We start from the raw sequence: 15,000 nt of genomic DNA, 5'->3' as shown, positions 1-15,000 counted from the left end.
TTTTTCTGTAAATGTTGCTGTGCTTTCAGATTAAATATTTTAAGCGATATGACATGTTGATGTAATTTTGCTTTTAAAAACAAGCTAGCCTCCACCACCACTGAATGCAATATGGTTTAGCTCTGTCAGACTTTAGGCTACAGAAAAGGACACATTTAACTGGGTTGTTCAAATGATGCACTGCTTTGACATTATGGTGTATTTTTAATAACATAAAAAGTTTGTTTTCATTTTACAATTACTAAGCTAGACCATATTCAACTTTATTAGTAACTAAAATGATTATAGATAGATAGATATATAGATAAATAGACAGGTGGATATAGTATAGACAGACAGACAGACAGACAGACAGACAGACAGACAGACAGACAGATAGATGGATGGATAGATAGATAGATAGATAGATAGATAGATAGATAGATAGATAGATAGATAGATAGATAGATAGATAGATAGATAGATAGATAGATAGATAGATAGATAGATAGATAGATAGATAGATAGATAGATAGATAGTTAGATTGATTGATTGATTGATTGATTGATTGATTGATTGATTGATTGTATATAACTTAACTATATACACTCCCCGGCCACTTTATTAGGTACACCTTGCTAGTAGAGGGTTGGAACCCCTTTTGCATTCAGAACTGCCTTAATCCTTTGTGGTATAGATTCAACAAGGTACTAGAAATATTTCTCAGAGATTGTGGTCCATATTGACATGATAGCATCACGCAGTTGCTGCAGATTTGTCGTCTACACATCCATGATGCAAATCTCCCATTCCACCACATCCCAAATTTGCCCATTTGGATTGAGTTCTGGTGACTGTGGAGGTCATTTGAGTACAGTGAACTCATTGTCATGTTCAAGAAATCAGTCTAAGATCATTCGCGCTTTATACCATAAGTAGTCACTGTGGTCACAAAGGGATGGACATGGTCAGCAACTATATTCAGGTAGGCTGTGGCACTGACACAATGTCCATTTGATACCAATTTTGGTTAGTCTGTGTGAATTGTAGCCTCAGTTTTCTGTTCTTAGCTGACAGGAGTGGCACCCGGTGTGGTCTTCTGCTGCTGTAGCCCATCTGCCTCAAGGTGAGACGTGTTGTTTGTTCAGAAAGGCTCTTCTGCATACCTTGATTGTAACGAGTGGTTATTTGAGTTACTGTTTCCTTTCTATCAGCTTGAACCAGTCTGCACTTGGACAGGTGTACCTGAAAAAGTGGCCAGTGAGTGTATATTAGTCAGTCAATCAATCACTTAACATTGTTTTTCCTATACTAATCAGAGTTCTATTTTTATGTTTTGTATATTCTTAATGTACATTTGGCACTAAATTTAAAGTCATGGTTTTTGTGCCAGATATTGATTCATTTCTAGATTTGTTTGTTTTTATATTATTATAAAAAAATCAAATGAGTTTTATCTATTTTTTATCTTTGTTTTTATTTTTTAACAATGTTGCTGAACTTCAGCTAAGCTACGAATGATAGCTTGTACCTTAGCAGGCTACTGTTTCAAAACAGCTTTTCCTACACTGCCATTCTTGAAGTCCTGTTGATGTTACCAGGCATCAAGTCAGATGATGACGGACTGTGTGTCATCCCTGCTGGCTTCTGGAGTGTTCTTTTGCAGATAACGTCCATGTCTTCTGAATGCAACTGCAGCCAGACTCTTTATCTGTTAGATTCGAACGCTGCTTGCTGTCTCTGTCTCTGTGCAGAAACACAGTCACACACATGCACACAGTCAGAAGGGCTGTGATATGTTTGTCCAATTAGCCCGGCAACAAAGGATCATTACCTTGACACAGCAGTGCATTAGAAGCTGATTAAAAGAAGATGTCAGGTCATGTGCTGAGCATAATGCGTGGGACCGATTCATATCTTGCACTCTCAGCAGGCTTGCCCCCTCTTACCCACACTGCCCGTCATGATCACCCTTTCATGTTTGTTTTGTTCTTTCTCTCTTTGTCTTTTGCTCTTTTTTTTCCCCTTTGTTGTTACTTTCTGCAGGAGACATGTTTGTAATAATGCAGCCTGTCTTTGTGGTGAATCTCATGCTGTGTGGCACTCACTGTCTCTGTGGGGAAAGGCTTTGACTGTGGCTGAAGCCGAAAACAAACACAGAACTTTTACAGTAATCATCTGTCAGACTTCCATAATTTAGGTGTAATCATAATTTTTAGCTAACAAACTAATCAATAATCCATATCATTCAACCATGATTCCATCCCTCCATCCATCCATCCCTTTGTCTGTCATACTTTATGCTTCCATCAATCCATCCAATGTTTTCATCCAATTATCAGTCAAATGCTTTCATCTCTCTATCAAATCCCTCTATCCAACCATTCATTCATCATAACATGCACGTGTCCATCAATCCATCCATTATACTGTAACATGCATCCATCCGCATGTTCATATGCTTCTGTCAGCCTATCAAATAATTACATCCTTTTATCCATCAAATGCCTCCATCTTTGTATCATGTGCATCCAACAATCCATCTATTCAACCATGCATCAGATTAATCAATTTATGTGTTCACTGATTACATGTGTAATTGCAGGCAACCATCCACCCTTCATAATATGGATATGCCCATCTCTCCATCTTTCCATCATATCTATCCAGTCATCCAACTCTCAATCTGTCTTATGCTTTTATCAATCCATCAGATGCTCACATACAGTATGTCTGTGTACCATATGTTTCAAGTCCATCCAAGTCCATCTCTGCACCCATCAATTTAATGCATTATTGAATTCATTGATTCAATCAATATTCAATGCAACCATCCACCTATCAAAACATGGACATGCCAATCTCTCCATCTTTTCATCATATCTATTCATACATCCAACTCTCAATCTGTCTTCTATCAATCCATCAAATGCTTACACAGCAAATTTTAGATAGTAGATTTAACTACCTTGGAGTTAAAATTAACACTCCTTCATAGTTTATATGGGAACCACTATAAGTGTTAAAAATAACACTTTTGAAAGTGTTAACATTGTCAACACCAAGAGAGTGTTAATTAGCAAACTCTTATTGTGTAAAATATCTGTTAAATTTCCGAAAAAATACCAGCAGCTGTGGTTGCCAGAATCTTTCTGTGAAAAACATGGAAGTTTTATATAACTGTAAAAATTTTACAAAAAATAACCATATTTCATGAACTAATGCATTGTTCATTTTACAAAATCATAGCTTAGTGCAAAATAATGTAAAGTCTTTAGATGCAATAATGTTTTCATGTGTGATGACAAGTAGCAAACAGATTTTGACTGCATTAGTAACTACACAGTTACCTTTAAACAAAAGAAGATGCAGCATAACATCAAGTTTTCTCAGTTCATCTTGGACTTGAACAGAGACGCTATTATCCTCCACAATGGTGACACAAAAACCGTTTTGCTGTTTTTCTTTCTTTTTTTTCATTTTTAGATTTTACGGAAAAATACCAGCAGCTGTGGTTGCCAGTAATCTGCTGTTTTTAACATTTATAAATTCAGTTTACAGAATATTTCTGTTAAAAGCACATTCAACAGTCTGTATTTTTTATCGATCTCACACTGCAAATTTTAGATTTGGTAGATTTAACTACCTTAGAGTTAAAATTAACACTCCCTCAGTGTTTATATGGGAACCACTATAAGTGTTAAAATAACATTTTTGAAAGTGTTAAAATTTTTAACACCCAGAGTGTTAATTAGCAAACTCTTATTGTGTAAAATATCTGTTAAATGTATGTCAAAATACTGGCAGCAGTGGTTGCCAGTAATCTGCTGTTTTCAACATTTTAGATTCGTAAATTCAGTTTCCAGAATATTTCTGTTAAAAACAAATCCCATTGTCTATATTTTTCATTCAAACACACGTAAGCCCTAAATTCCAGAGCAAAATCCTAACTAGTGTCCTCCCTACAGAGGGCTGAACACTCAGACAGTGATGAAGTTAATGAGACAATTAAGTGTCTAAATAAAGGAGGATTGAGAATTATTGATGAACAACTGTTAACAAGCAGAATCACTGAAGGACAGAAAAACACAAGCCAAAACCAAAGATGAAATCAACTGAGAAAAAAAACTCTAAATAAAATAATAATCAATAATAATAAAACAAATTACACAATAAAAAATGTTATTTTTCAACATCTTTAAAAACTCATCACATTAAACAACTTATCATGGAGCTTCACCTATTACTGACCAGTGACTTTATTTCTGTCATGTGAACAAAAGCTCTTAATAAAATTTCTGTTGTTCATTTGAAGTCACCATGATGGAGAACAGAGTCTGCTTTAGTCAGGCTCTTCAACTTCTTGCTATTAATGTCTTTTATTTTGGCTGCTATAGATAGTGTTAAATACACTATTTAAACATATAGCATGGAAAGCCGAAAGAAAATTAAAGTGTCAGTCCGAAGAGATTATTAATGATAATATTATCCTTTCCTGCTTGTTTTTAACTCAAAATCATATTAGTTATGTGTGAGAAATAAATAATATACATAAATGAAACCACTGAAGCTCCAATAAAATAAATACAATATTTACAATGAGAATGTTTGATCTATGGCAGAACTTAAAAACACCCAGACATTAATAATTAGTCTTTGAATCTCAATAATGGTGACAAACAAAAAAATAAAAATTAAGTAAAAAAAAAACACTACTGAAATATCACCTCCCAAAAACAACACAAAATAAAGGAAAAGAAAGAGATTGTAAGAACATAAAGCTGCATAATTTATTCATGCTGCAATGCATGCTGGGAGCTTTGTACTATGCTGGTACCCAGCATGCATTGCGGCATGAACTATGCAGCTTTTTTTTTTTTTAGCAACCACGGTTGAGGTTCATATCCTGATTCTTGATGCCTGTGTGTCATATGAGCAAGCTGGAGCTTGAATGTTTAGTGCATGACAGTCTAATTATTAATTGCATCCTAATTGTTTGTTGAATTTTCTATGTAGAGCAGCAAACTGCCAGTAGTATTGTCCCATGCAGCTCTACTACAACTATATTTGCATATCTTTATGAATCAACTTAATAAACACCTGAAATTAAATCTATAATAATTAAGCATAAACAGTATAGTTTCTCTTGACCATTCTTGCTATAGCTAATGAGTTTTAGAAACACGGCTATAGCAGTCAGAGAAACATTAGGATATAAGAGTAAAGCTTCAAGAGCTCAAATAAGCAGCCTCTGATCTCTATGATGGTGAGGTCAAATGAAATATTTTTAATAAAAAATAAATAAACCTCTGTTCATTGTCAAATATTCTTACAGAAATGAAGTCAAACTGTAATCTGTGAAGCTGCTTATGCTATTATTTAATTGAGTTGTTTAATCCTCTGTTTTAATTCAGTTGGTTTGGAGTGAGGCTGTGTCTGTAGTTTCATTTCTCTCTTCAATTTCTTATTCCTTCAGTGATTGTGCTTGTTAACAGCAGGTGTTCAACAGCAGGTGTCTGAATTCACTTATTTGTGGTCATTCCCTCTGTCTAGTGGACTAAACTAATTGACTAGTTTAAGGGCCAGGTGAATGAGGGTGTGGCGAGATTTAAGACACTCTAATTAGTTTCTCAAATACAAGGGTTTTCTACAAAGGTAGATATCTAACTCTAGAATTTTAACACTTTACTCTGAATTACCACAACACTTGAAATTTAACACCAATGAATTTGCTGTGTACATCTGTCATATGCCATATGCTTCAAATGCAACCATCCATTCATCTATTCATACATCATACTGTAATATGTACTGTATGTGTGCATCCATTCATCTGCCATATGCTTCCATCTGTCATAAATAAACATCCATTTATCCATCAAATTCCTCAATATCTCCACTGAATGCATCCAACTATCCATCTATTCACCTATGCATCCATCAAATTAATTATTGTATCCAATGATTGCATTCAATTTAATGCAACCATCCACCCATCATAACATGGACACGTCTTATGCTTCTATCAATCCATCAAATACTTACACGTCTATATGCCATATGCATCAAGTGAAACCATCTATCCATTCATCATAGTGTAACATGCATGTGTGCATCCATCCATTTGTCTTATATATGCAAACAATTATCCATCTATTCACCCATGCACCCATCTAATTAATCCATTTATGAAACAATTGACTTAATCAGAAATCCAAACAACCCTCCACCCATCATAACATGGAGATGCCCATCTCTCTATCTTTCCATCATATCAATATATCCATCCATTTCTCAATGTTTGTTCTGCTTCTATCAATTCATCAAAATATTGCATCCATCTATATACCATATGCTTCATGTCTGTCCACCCATCCATTTACCCATCATACATGCATGTGTGCATCCATCCATCTGTCATATGTTTTCATCAGTCTATCACATATACCCATCTATCCATCAAATGCCTCCATCTGTGCATTAAATGCATTCATATTTTCAACTATGCATCTACCGAATTGATCCATTTAAACATTTATTGCATGCATCCTTCAATGCAACCACTCACTTGTCATAACATGGATGTGCCCATTTATCCATCTTTACACCATGTCTATCCATATACATCTAGCCCTCAATCTTATGCTTCCATCAATCCATCCAAATGCTTAAATCCATTCATTGATTACATTTATCATTCCTTCCAAACATTTACCCATCACAACATGCATGCCCTCATTCCTCCACCATTTCATTATATCCATCCATCCATCCATCCATCCATCCATCCATCCATCCATCCATCCATCCATCCATCCATCCATCCATCCATCCATCCATCCATCCATTCATCCATCCATCCATCCATCATCATATACATTACTCTATCCATCCATCCATCCATCACAACATGCATGTGTGCATCCATCCATTTGTCACATGCTTCCATCAGCCCACCAAATACTGACATCCATCTATCAAACATATACCTCCATCTCTGCATTGAATGCATCCAACTATCCATCTATTCACCCATTAAATTAACCCAATTATGCATTCATTGATTGCATTCATCATTAAATGCAACCATCAAAACATGCACATGCCCATATCTCCATTCATCCATTCATCCATTCATCCATCCATCCATCCATCCAATCCTATTATATACATACATCACATGCAATGCATCTGTTTGAGTATCCATCCATCCATCCATCCTAACATGCATGAGTGCATCCATCCATCCGTCATATGGTTCTATCAGCCTACCAAATACTGACATCCCTCTATCCATCAAATGCCTCAATCTCTGCATTGATTGCATCCAACTATCCATCTGTTTACCCATGCACCCATTAAAATATTCCATTAATCAATTATGCATTCAGTGATTACATTCATCATTCAGTGCAACCATCAAAACATGCACATGCCCATATCTCCATCTTTCCATCATATTTATCCATCCATCCACCCAATCCTCAAACCTATCATATACATTATTTCATGCGATGCATCTGTTTGAGTATCCATCCATCAAATCCATCCATTCATCCATCCATCCATCATGCAGTTTGATCATGCAGTTTGATCCCTGGATGAAAACCCAATACTTGGACATTTGTTCATATTCCATCCACGTGTTTCTTTTAAACAGTGTTCTGAGAAGGTTGTCCTTGCAATTAGTGAACTTTTAGGGGCTTTTAAAAATCTGGTCAAATAGCAAGTAAACTGCCCTAATTTGGGAGTCTGACCATGGCTCTTCTCCAAAGCTCCTCCTCACCGGGGTCTTTAGCTAATCATAGCCCAATCAGTGTTATTATTTAGTAATTTGTGCAAGGCTACAACATCGATCCACTCACAACAAGGACTTACATTATACCATCTCCCAAGCGGGTGATCGCGAGGTGACTGTGTATGTGTGTGTGTGTGTGTTTCTGTGTGTGTTTGAGGGAGACTCAACTGCTGGTTTGCATTATTTTCTGCTGTTCTGCAACATTAATTTTTAAAAGCAGCATCCAGCAAAGGTTGTTTAAATCCAATAAGACATTGATCCAAAGTACACCACCGCCTGGCAAAGCATAGTTAAATTTACAGACTGAAAATAAATAAAGTGTTGACCTTGTAATAGGTTGTTATTATTGAAATTTCAGAGTCAACGCCACGTTAAATTAAAATTCAATAAAGACTTTTATTAGTATTTCAAAGTATAGTTTGTAACCCCCAGGCGTTATTTATATTTTGTGTTTTTATTATTATTTTTTTCCCCCTCGTGTTGGAAGTCATTCAATTTGCAGCTGCAGTTTTGTTCTAGTGATAAACAGTGCTTTCCAATTCCTCAGCTGAAGCTGAGTTCAAATATGTTAAAATTTCTATGCGTTCTGATGGTAAAATAAAATAAAATAATGAAATAAATAAATTAAATTCAATATTTAATAAATAGATGAATATATAAATACAAAAATGAATAAAAATCAATTAATCAATTGATCACTTAGTTAATTAATTAATAAAAAATTACACTAACAGTCAAAAAAAGAGTAACCCAAATGTAAATATTTGGCAAAAATCCTAAATACAAATTAAAATTCTAGAGAAAAAATATTACATTTTGTTAAAATATAGCAGTTTTTCATGTTTTTTATTTAAATTTTTATTTATTTATATATTTATTTATTTTTTTTTTTACAGTTAACAGTTGGAAAGTATTCATGGCGCTTCACTTTTTTTATGTTACAGCCTTTACAGCCTTTTTTCTAAATGGATTAAATTTATTTATTTCAAAATTCAAGCCACAATACCCCATAATGAAAATGTGAAAAAAAAAGATTTTTTATTAGTATATTAAAAATAAAAAAAAACTGAAAAATCATATGGTCATCAGTATTCACAGCCTTTGCAGTAAAGCTCTAAATTAAACTTAGGTAAATTCTGTTTCCACTGATAATTCTTGAGATGTTTCAGCAGCTTAATTGGATTTGACCTTTGGTAAAATCCGTTGATTTGATATGGTCCCAGGGTTGACAGTGCATGTCAAAGCACAAATCAAGCATGAAGACAAAGGAATTGTCTGTAGACCTCCGAGAAGAGCTATGAATACTGGATGCACTGTACATGTATTGTTCTATTTCTAAAGATGTTTGGTTACCAAAATATTATTTTTTTAAAAATATGTCTGTTTAATTAATCTGTTTTATTCAAATGTGCCAAAATATATGTCCTATATTCACTGAAAATAAAATAGATAAAAATATAAATGTTTAAACTTGTACTTACTCATGCTGAGCAGTGGGTCATTTTTATTTTAACTAATGTTTATTTTATGTGACCAAACAAATACATCCTTTTTTTTTTGGACTTGTTGAGTTTTGTTTGATTTTTTTTTTGCTTGACAACATACAGTCCGCCAATTCTGAAACCCAGCATAACACAATAATTTGAGTACAAAAAGCTTTAAATGGCAAGCTAAAAATGACACTGTATTGCCATGAAACAGCCATCTGACATTACCCTGAACTGATGATTATATGTCTGTTTACATGATGCTGATTGCTCACACGGAAATGGTTGATTCACTCTTGTGCTGTATTTAAAAAATTACTCTAAATGAGTGTGCGCTTTTATGAGCTGATGAAGAGGTTGATAAATGATCCATTCGGAATGGAGTGTGTGTGGCATGAATGAAAGTACTGGCAAGTGACAGGAGAAATAATGAACACAAATACCACTGCAGCTTCTTATACATCACCTTTGGTATTACAGGAGATTCCATTTTCCCTTCTTGGCATTCTTGGCCTTGTGTCACAGAGATGTTTGGTCTTAACTAGATCAGCCCAGCGTGATCAGCAAGAAAACCGCACAGTTGATCATGACAGAGAGAAGTGCTGAAATTGAAAATGTTAGCTGAGAAAGCAGCGTCTCAGTTGGCCATCACTGTCGAGGAAGCTGATGGTAACAAACCGCTGTCACACCAGTCCAAGCAGAAACACTAGATGTAGTGGTACTGAAAGACAACCAAGTTATTGGCCTTAAGGCTTTGTTGATATTGTCGTCACTCATTGAATTTCCCAAAGTGGCCTCTGATTGACAGAATCTTATTAAAATGGCTCTTATTAAAGACACTGAGCTGATGATAATTGGCTACATTCACTCTGCAGTGTGGCCAAATCTGATTTGATTCAGATCTGGTTTGTTACAATACGATGAATATTCCAAACCTGGAAACCTGGAATATTCCAAAGCATGGAAATCGATGTTTCAATTATTGTCACTTTGGTCATGTTCACTTTGCAGGTTCAAATCTGATTTTTTCTTTGTTCACATGTGACTCTGATTTGTTTTTGTCATGACATTCATGTGTGCTATTAAATCCAATTCAATCTGCTTATTTTGAATGTATCTTATGCACAAAACAAAGTGGAGATGTGTGTATGGATTAGGAAGTGAAGTCTCCACTTCACTTCCTAATCTGCAATTGCCTATTTGAATATCACACTAACTGTACAAAAAAAAAAAAAAAAAAAAAAAAAAAATTACTAACACTTCCCTTCTTAGACTTTACAGACCTGAAACTTGCCTTTAGTACTTATTCATTGTTGCTCTTAGTGGTGTAAATTGCTTCCTTGTCCTCATTTGTAAGTCGCTTTGGATAAAAGCGTCTGCTAAATGACTAAATGTAAATGTAAATGTAAATGTATGCTACTTTCCAAGCGATAAGTTTTGATCTATGAATAACAAACATGATGATAGAATGTGCTCAGCTGTAAGTAAACTCTAAGTGAACATATTTAACTTAAATATTGACCTAATTAAACCACTTTAAAATCATCATAAGAGCCATAATCATATAATATTATTTTGGCATACGTTCACTGTATGTATACAGGTATTCCAGAGTCGTGGTAATTAAACAGGTGAAGAGTCAGTACAGTCAGCCAGCATAAACAAAAAAATAAGGCAAGGGTCAAAACACAGCAAGGCAAAGGAAAAACGTGTTGTAATGTTCACAGACAGTTAAATTAGACTCAGCCACTAGTGTTTGTGACTATGCTGCTTTTAAAGTCCATGTAATCAGTTCTGAACAGCTTCAGCTGTGTGTTAGCAGTCAGCGGACGCCCGGTACAGGTGTGTGTGGTGCATGACTGGATCCTGTAGTCCATGTAAAAGCAGATTTTTAGTCCTTTAGCGATCTGTGATTTTAGCAGCGATCTGCAAGGATTGCGTCGCTGGTGATTGTGACAGTTTCTATACAATGTTTTTTTTTATAAATGAAACATTTGATGTTTTACAATGTGACTGCAGTGCAAACAGTTATGTTGGACTTTCATATAATTTTTGATCTACACGAATCACTATTGTGCCCTTGCACATTCTACAAATATCTTTCAACATGTACAAAAACAGTAACTGCTCACTGGCATGGCAGACTAGCACACAGGACAAATCTTCACCTCCCCCAAAAAAAAGGTTGGTTGTTAATTTTAGTTATTTTCTGGCGCTAATTAACCATTGATGAGTTTACTACACTTATGGTCAGAGAGATGTGCACCGCATTTATCATACATCACAAATTATCAGTGTTTTCAATCACAAAACACCTATTTTAGGTTTCAGGCACTAAACCAACTATTTGAAGTACATAAAATACACTCACCAACTACTTTATTAGGAACTTACTAGTACCAGTTTGGACACACTTTTGCCTTCAGAAGTGCCATAATTCTTTGTAGCATAGATTCAACAAGGTACTGTAAATATTCCTCAGAGATTTTGGTCTTTATTGACATGATAGCACCACACAGTTGCTGCAGATTTGTTGGCTGCACTGAGTTGTTGCCATGTGTATGGCTGAATAGAAATTTACTTTAATGAGCGGTTGGACACGTGTACTTACTAAAGTGGGTAGTGAGAGTACACTGCAGGTTGTCTGTCTTAAAATAATGATAACATTTAACATAATTTGAGGATGTGCTTTATTCACATTACATAGTATACACATTGTTTAAATAATTAGACATTGTATGCTGTGTTGTACTTTTGTGCATCTTGGTCATTTAGGACCATGATATTGGTCATATTTAGAACAACAATGTGAACAGCTATGGGGAAATTCATCCATCCACTCATCCATCCATCCATCCATCCATCCATCCATAACATTGCTGTTTGTCAGCAAGGTTTGTATAATTTAGCATTTTAAATCAGTTTTTATTTCAATCCTTTTTTTTTTTTTTTTTGGAGCACATTTAGTTTTATTCATTTTGTTAATTTAGTTTTGTTAACACTTTTCATTTAGTTTTTATATATTTAGTTTCAGTCATAGTTTACGTTATTTTACGCTGTAATATATCATACATTTATAGTTTTATAAATATTTCATACAATTTTTGATGTATGAAAAACGTCGTCTACACTACATATTGAATGAGCTGAGGGTGACATTACAAGCAAACTTCATTTTTGGAAGAACTGAAAAAAAAAAAAACATATTTGTGAATAAAGCCACTGTATTTTAGACAGTCTGAAATATTTTGTATGTGTGCTTGTTGTTGTGTTACCTCATTGTAAGCTGAAAGCTGTTGTTTTGAGGACATTATCATTGCCATTCATGGATCCTGGTTTGAGGCCAACAGGTTTAATGGCCCAGTTCAGAATCAATTTGACTTTTTCACAGGTTTAAATGTTCCAAGGTACCATTTCAGGTGAGGCAACTTACCATGAGATCTTGTTCTAGTGAATTTATGAAGGTTTGAAATGAAGAGATAATAATTTAATAGATGTTAGCTTGCTATCTGAAGCAAGAAAAGGGGGAAATGTTTGATTAAAATTATTAATCAAGTAATTTTAGAAAATATAAGGTAATACTGGGGGCAGAGCAATGACGCAGTGGATATCACTGTCTCCCCACAGGAAGAAGGTCCCTGGTTCGAGCCTCGGCTGTGTCAGTTGGCATTTCTGTGTGGAATTTGCATGTTCTCCCTGTGTTCTTGAGGGTTTCCTCCGGGTGCCCCAGTCCAAAGACATGCGCTATAGGTGAAGCTAAGTTGTTCGTAGCATATGTGTGTGAATAAGAGTGAATGGGTATTCTTGCTTAGTCTCTTCATGTTTGACCATCACCCTGGTCTCTTGTTTACGTTTTCTGCCACCTGAATTGACCATTTGCCTGTGACCTGACTACGCTTCCAGAATTCCCTTTATGTATGTATTTGTTCTCCCCTGTGTTTGACCGTTGCCTGTCTATGACTCCCAATTTAATTCAACATAAACTACCAATCAAAATCCAGAATTCTTCTTTTTTTATTATTATTAAGGTAAAGTAAAAAGCATTTATTATTATTTTTGTTGTTGTTTTTTATTGAAATAAATAAAAAAATAAACAACCATAAATGGTTTTGTATTATGATGATACAAGTACTTTATGAAACTGTTTGTATGCTAGACTATTTTGAATTATGCACTAAACAAAGTGCTAAAGCACATTTGTGGAAGAATATGTTGGCATGGAATCAGTATTTTATCTCTGAAACTGAAAAAAAATGAAGTTAAAAAAAAAAAAAAAAAAACTCCCACTCATCAGCTGCAGGTGTTCGTTGCTCTTTTTTTTAACCTTGTATTTGACAGCAGCACCGTGGTCTATTTTCCGAAAGAATGGCATGAGGTTAACAGAGTCCACCTTTCCGGTTTTTAGTTTACCTGAAATCAGGCTGGAACAGAACTTGAAGTCCCTCATCTTCTGGCAGATTCAGTAATTATAGGGCTCTGCGTACTAATTTTGAAACAATGCTTTTAGCTCCAACCACCAAATCAACATCTCTAGTAATTGACTCATTAGTGTTACCCAAGAACACGATGTTCTCTTGAGAAATAATAAGAACAGGTTAAAAGGAGAGGGGTCAAAAATATAAAAAGGCAGAATATATTAATTCCTATTTTGCTTTCAACAATGTACAGTCTCTTTAGAAATATAAATAAGGTGGAGTAGTGTTTGACATTAATCGGTACTGTGGTATCCCATAGGATTAACAGGAAAAGAAAGATGCAGGTAGGAAAATGGGGAAGGTGATAAAAGTGGAGTTTGGGAAAGAGAGAGGTAGATGTGGAAAGATAGAATATAGAGAATAGCCACAAGGCTTTACTTTCTGCAGGAAAAATTAAATAGAGAAACCTGGCTTTGAGTTTTCTTTCTGTTAAGCGAATACAGAGATGTATTCAGCATCACTGATGATAAATATCAATTGCTTGGAGGAAAAAAAAAAAAAAGACTTAAACCAAGGTTAAGTTTTTTGTTTAGACAAAAAAAAAAAAATAAATCTCATTTAAAGTATGAAAATGGGTTATTCTTTTAATGTTTGTACCATTTGCAATTATGGGGATACTATATACGTGCATGCTTCTTTGTTTTAATTCAAAACTTTAGATAGTGTTTATCATCAGGGGCAGATTTAACCAATGAGCAAAGTAAGCAGACTCTTAGGGCACAGGAGAGTTCGGGAGCCCCGGCCAATGCCAAGAAGCCAATAGTTATATACAGTAGCTCTTTTATAAAGTTTATGTAATATGTTGTAAAATCTGTCTATAACCGTTAGGAAGAAGACATATTTGCCCATCATGGCTACCTAACTATCCCCATATCATAATTGGCTTCATCACTCTGTCTTCTCTCCAGTCAGCTGATGTTTGATGTGTGATCTGGCCCAGTATGGCTGCTGTTGCATCATCCAGGTGGATGCTGCACACTGGTGGTGATTGAGGAGATTCCCCCTATGTGTAAATCCCTTTTCGTGTCTAGAAAAGTGCAATATAAATGTAAATAATAATAATAATTACTATTATTATTATTATTATTATTACTTTAAAAAAATAAATAAAAAAACCGGGCCCCCATGAATTATGGAACGCTCCTTTCGTACTGCACATGCGTGAAGTGTGAGCAGTTCAAAGACACCGCCAGTCTGCCTGCAATCAGAGTAGATCTGAGGTAAATAGAGTGTGCAAGAAGTAGAAATGAGACAAACAAT

General features: G+C 35.0%; 1 protein-coding gene and 1 long non-coding RNA gene across 7 annotated transcripts in view; one reads left to right on the top strand and one right to left on the bottom strand.

Moving 5' to 3' along the window:
* Positions 1-15,000, top strand: part of sgcz (sarcoglycan zeta) — a 503,764-nt gene that overhangs the window by 303,356 nt on the left and 185,408 nt on the right. The window lies entirely within an intron of this gene.
* Positions 1-15,000, bottom strand: part of LOC147846759 (uncharacterized) — a 1,232,122-nt gene that overhangs the window by 1,163,939 nt on the left and 53,183 nt on the right. The window lies entirely within an intron of this gene.

The sequence above is a fragment of the Danio rerio genome, chromosome 1 (assembly GCF_052040795.2).
Source record: "Danio rerio strain M-AB ecotype USA chromosome 1, GRCz13ab, whole genome shotgun sequence".
NCBI lineage: Eukaryota > Metazoa > Chordata > Actinopteri > Cypriniformes > Danionidae > Danio > Danio rerio.
Note: the sequence above shows the minus strand (reverse complement) of the source record. Positions and strands in the feature narration are given on the sequence as shown.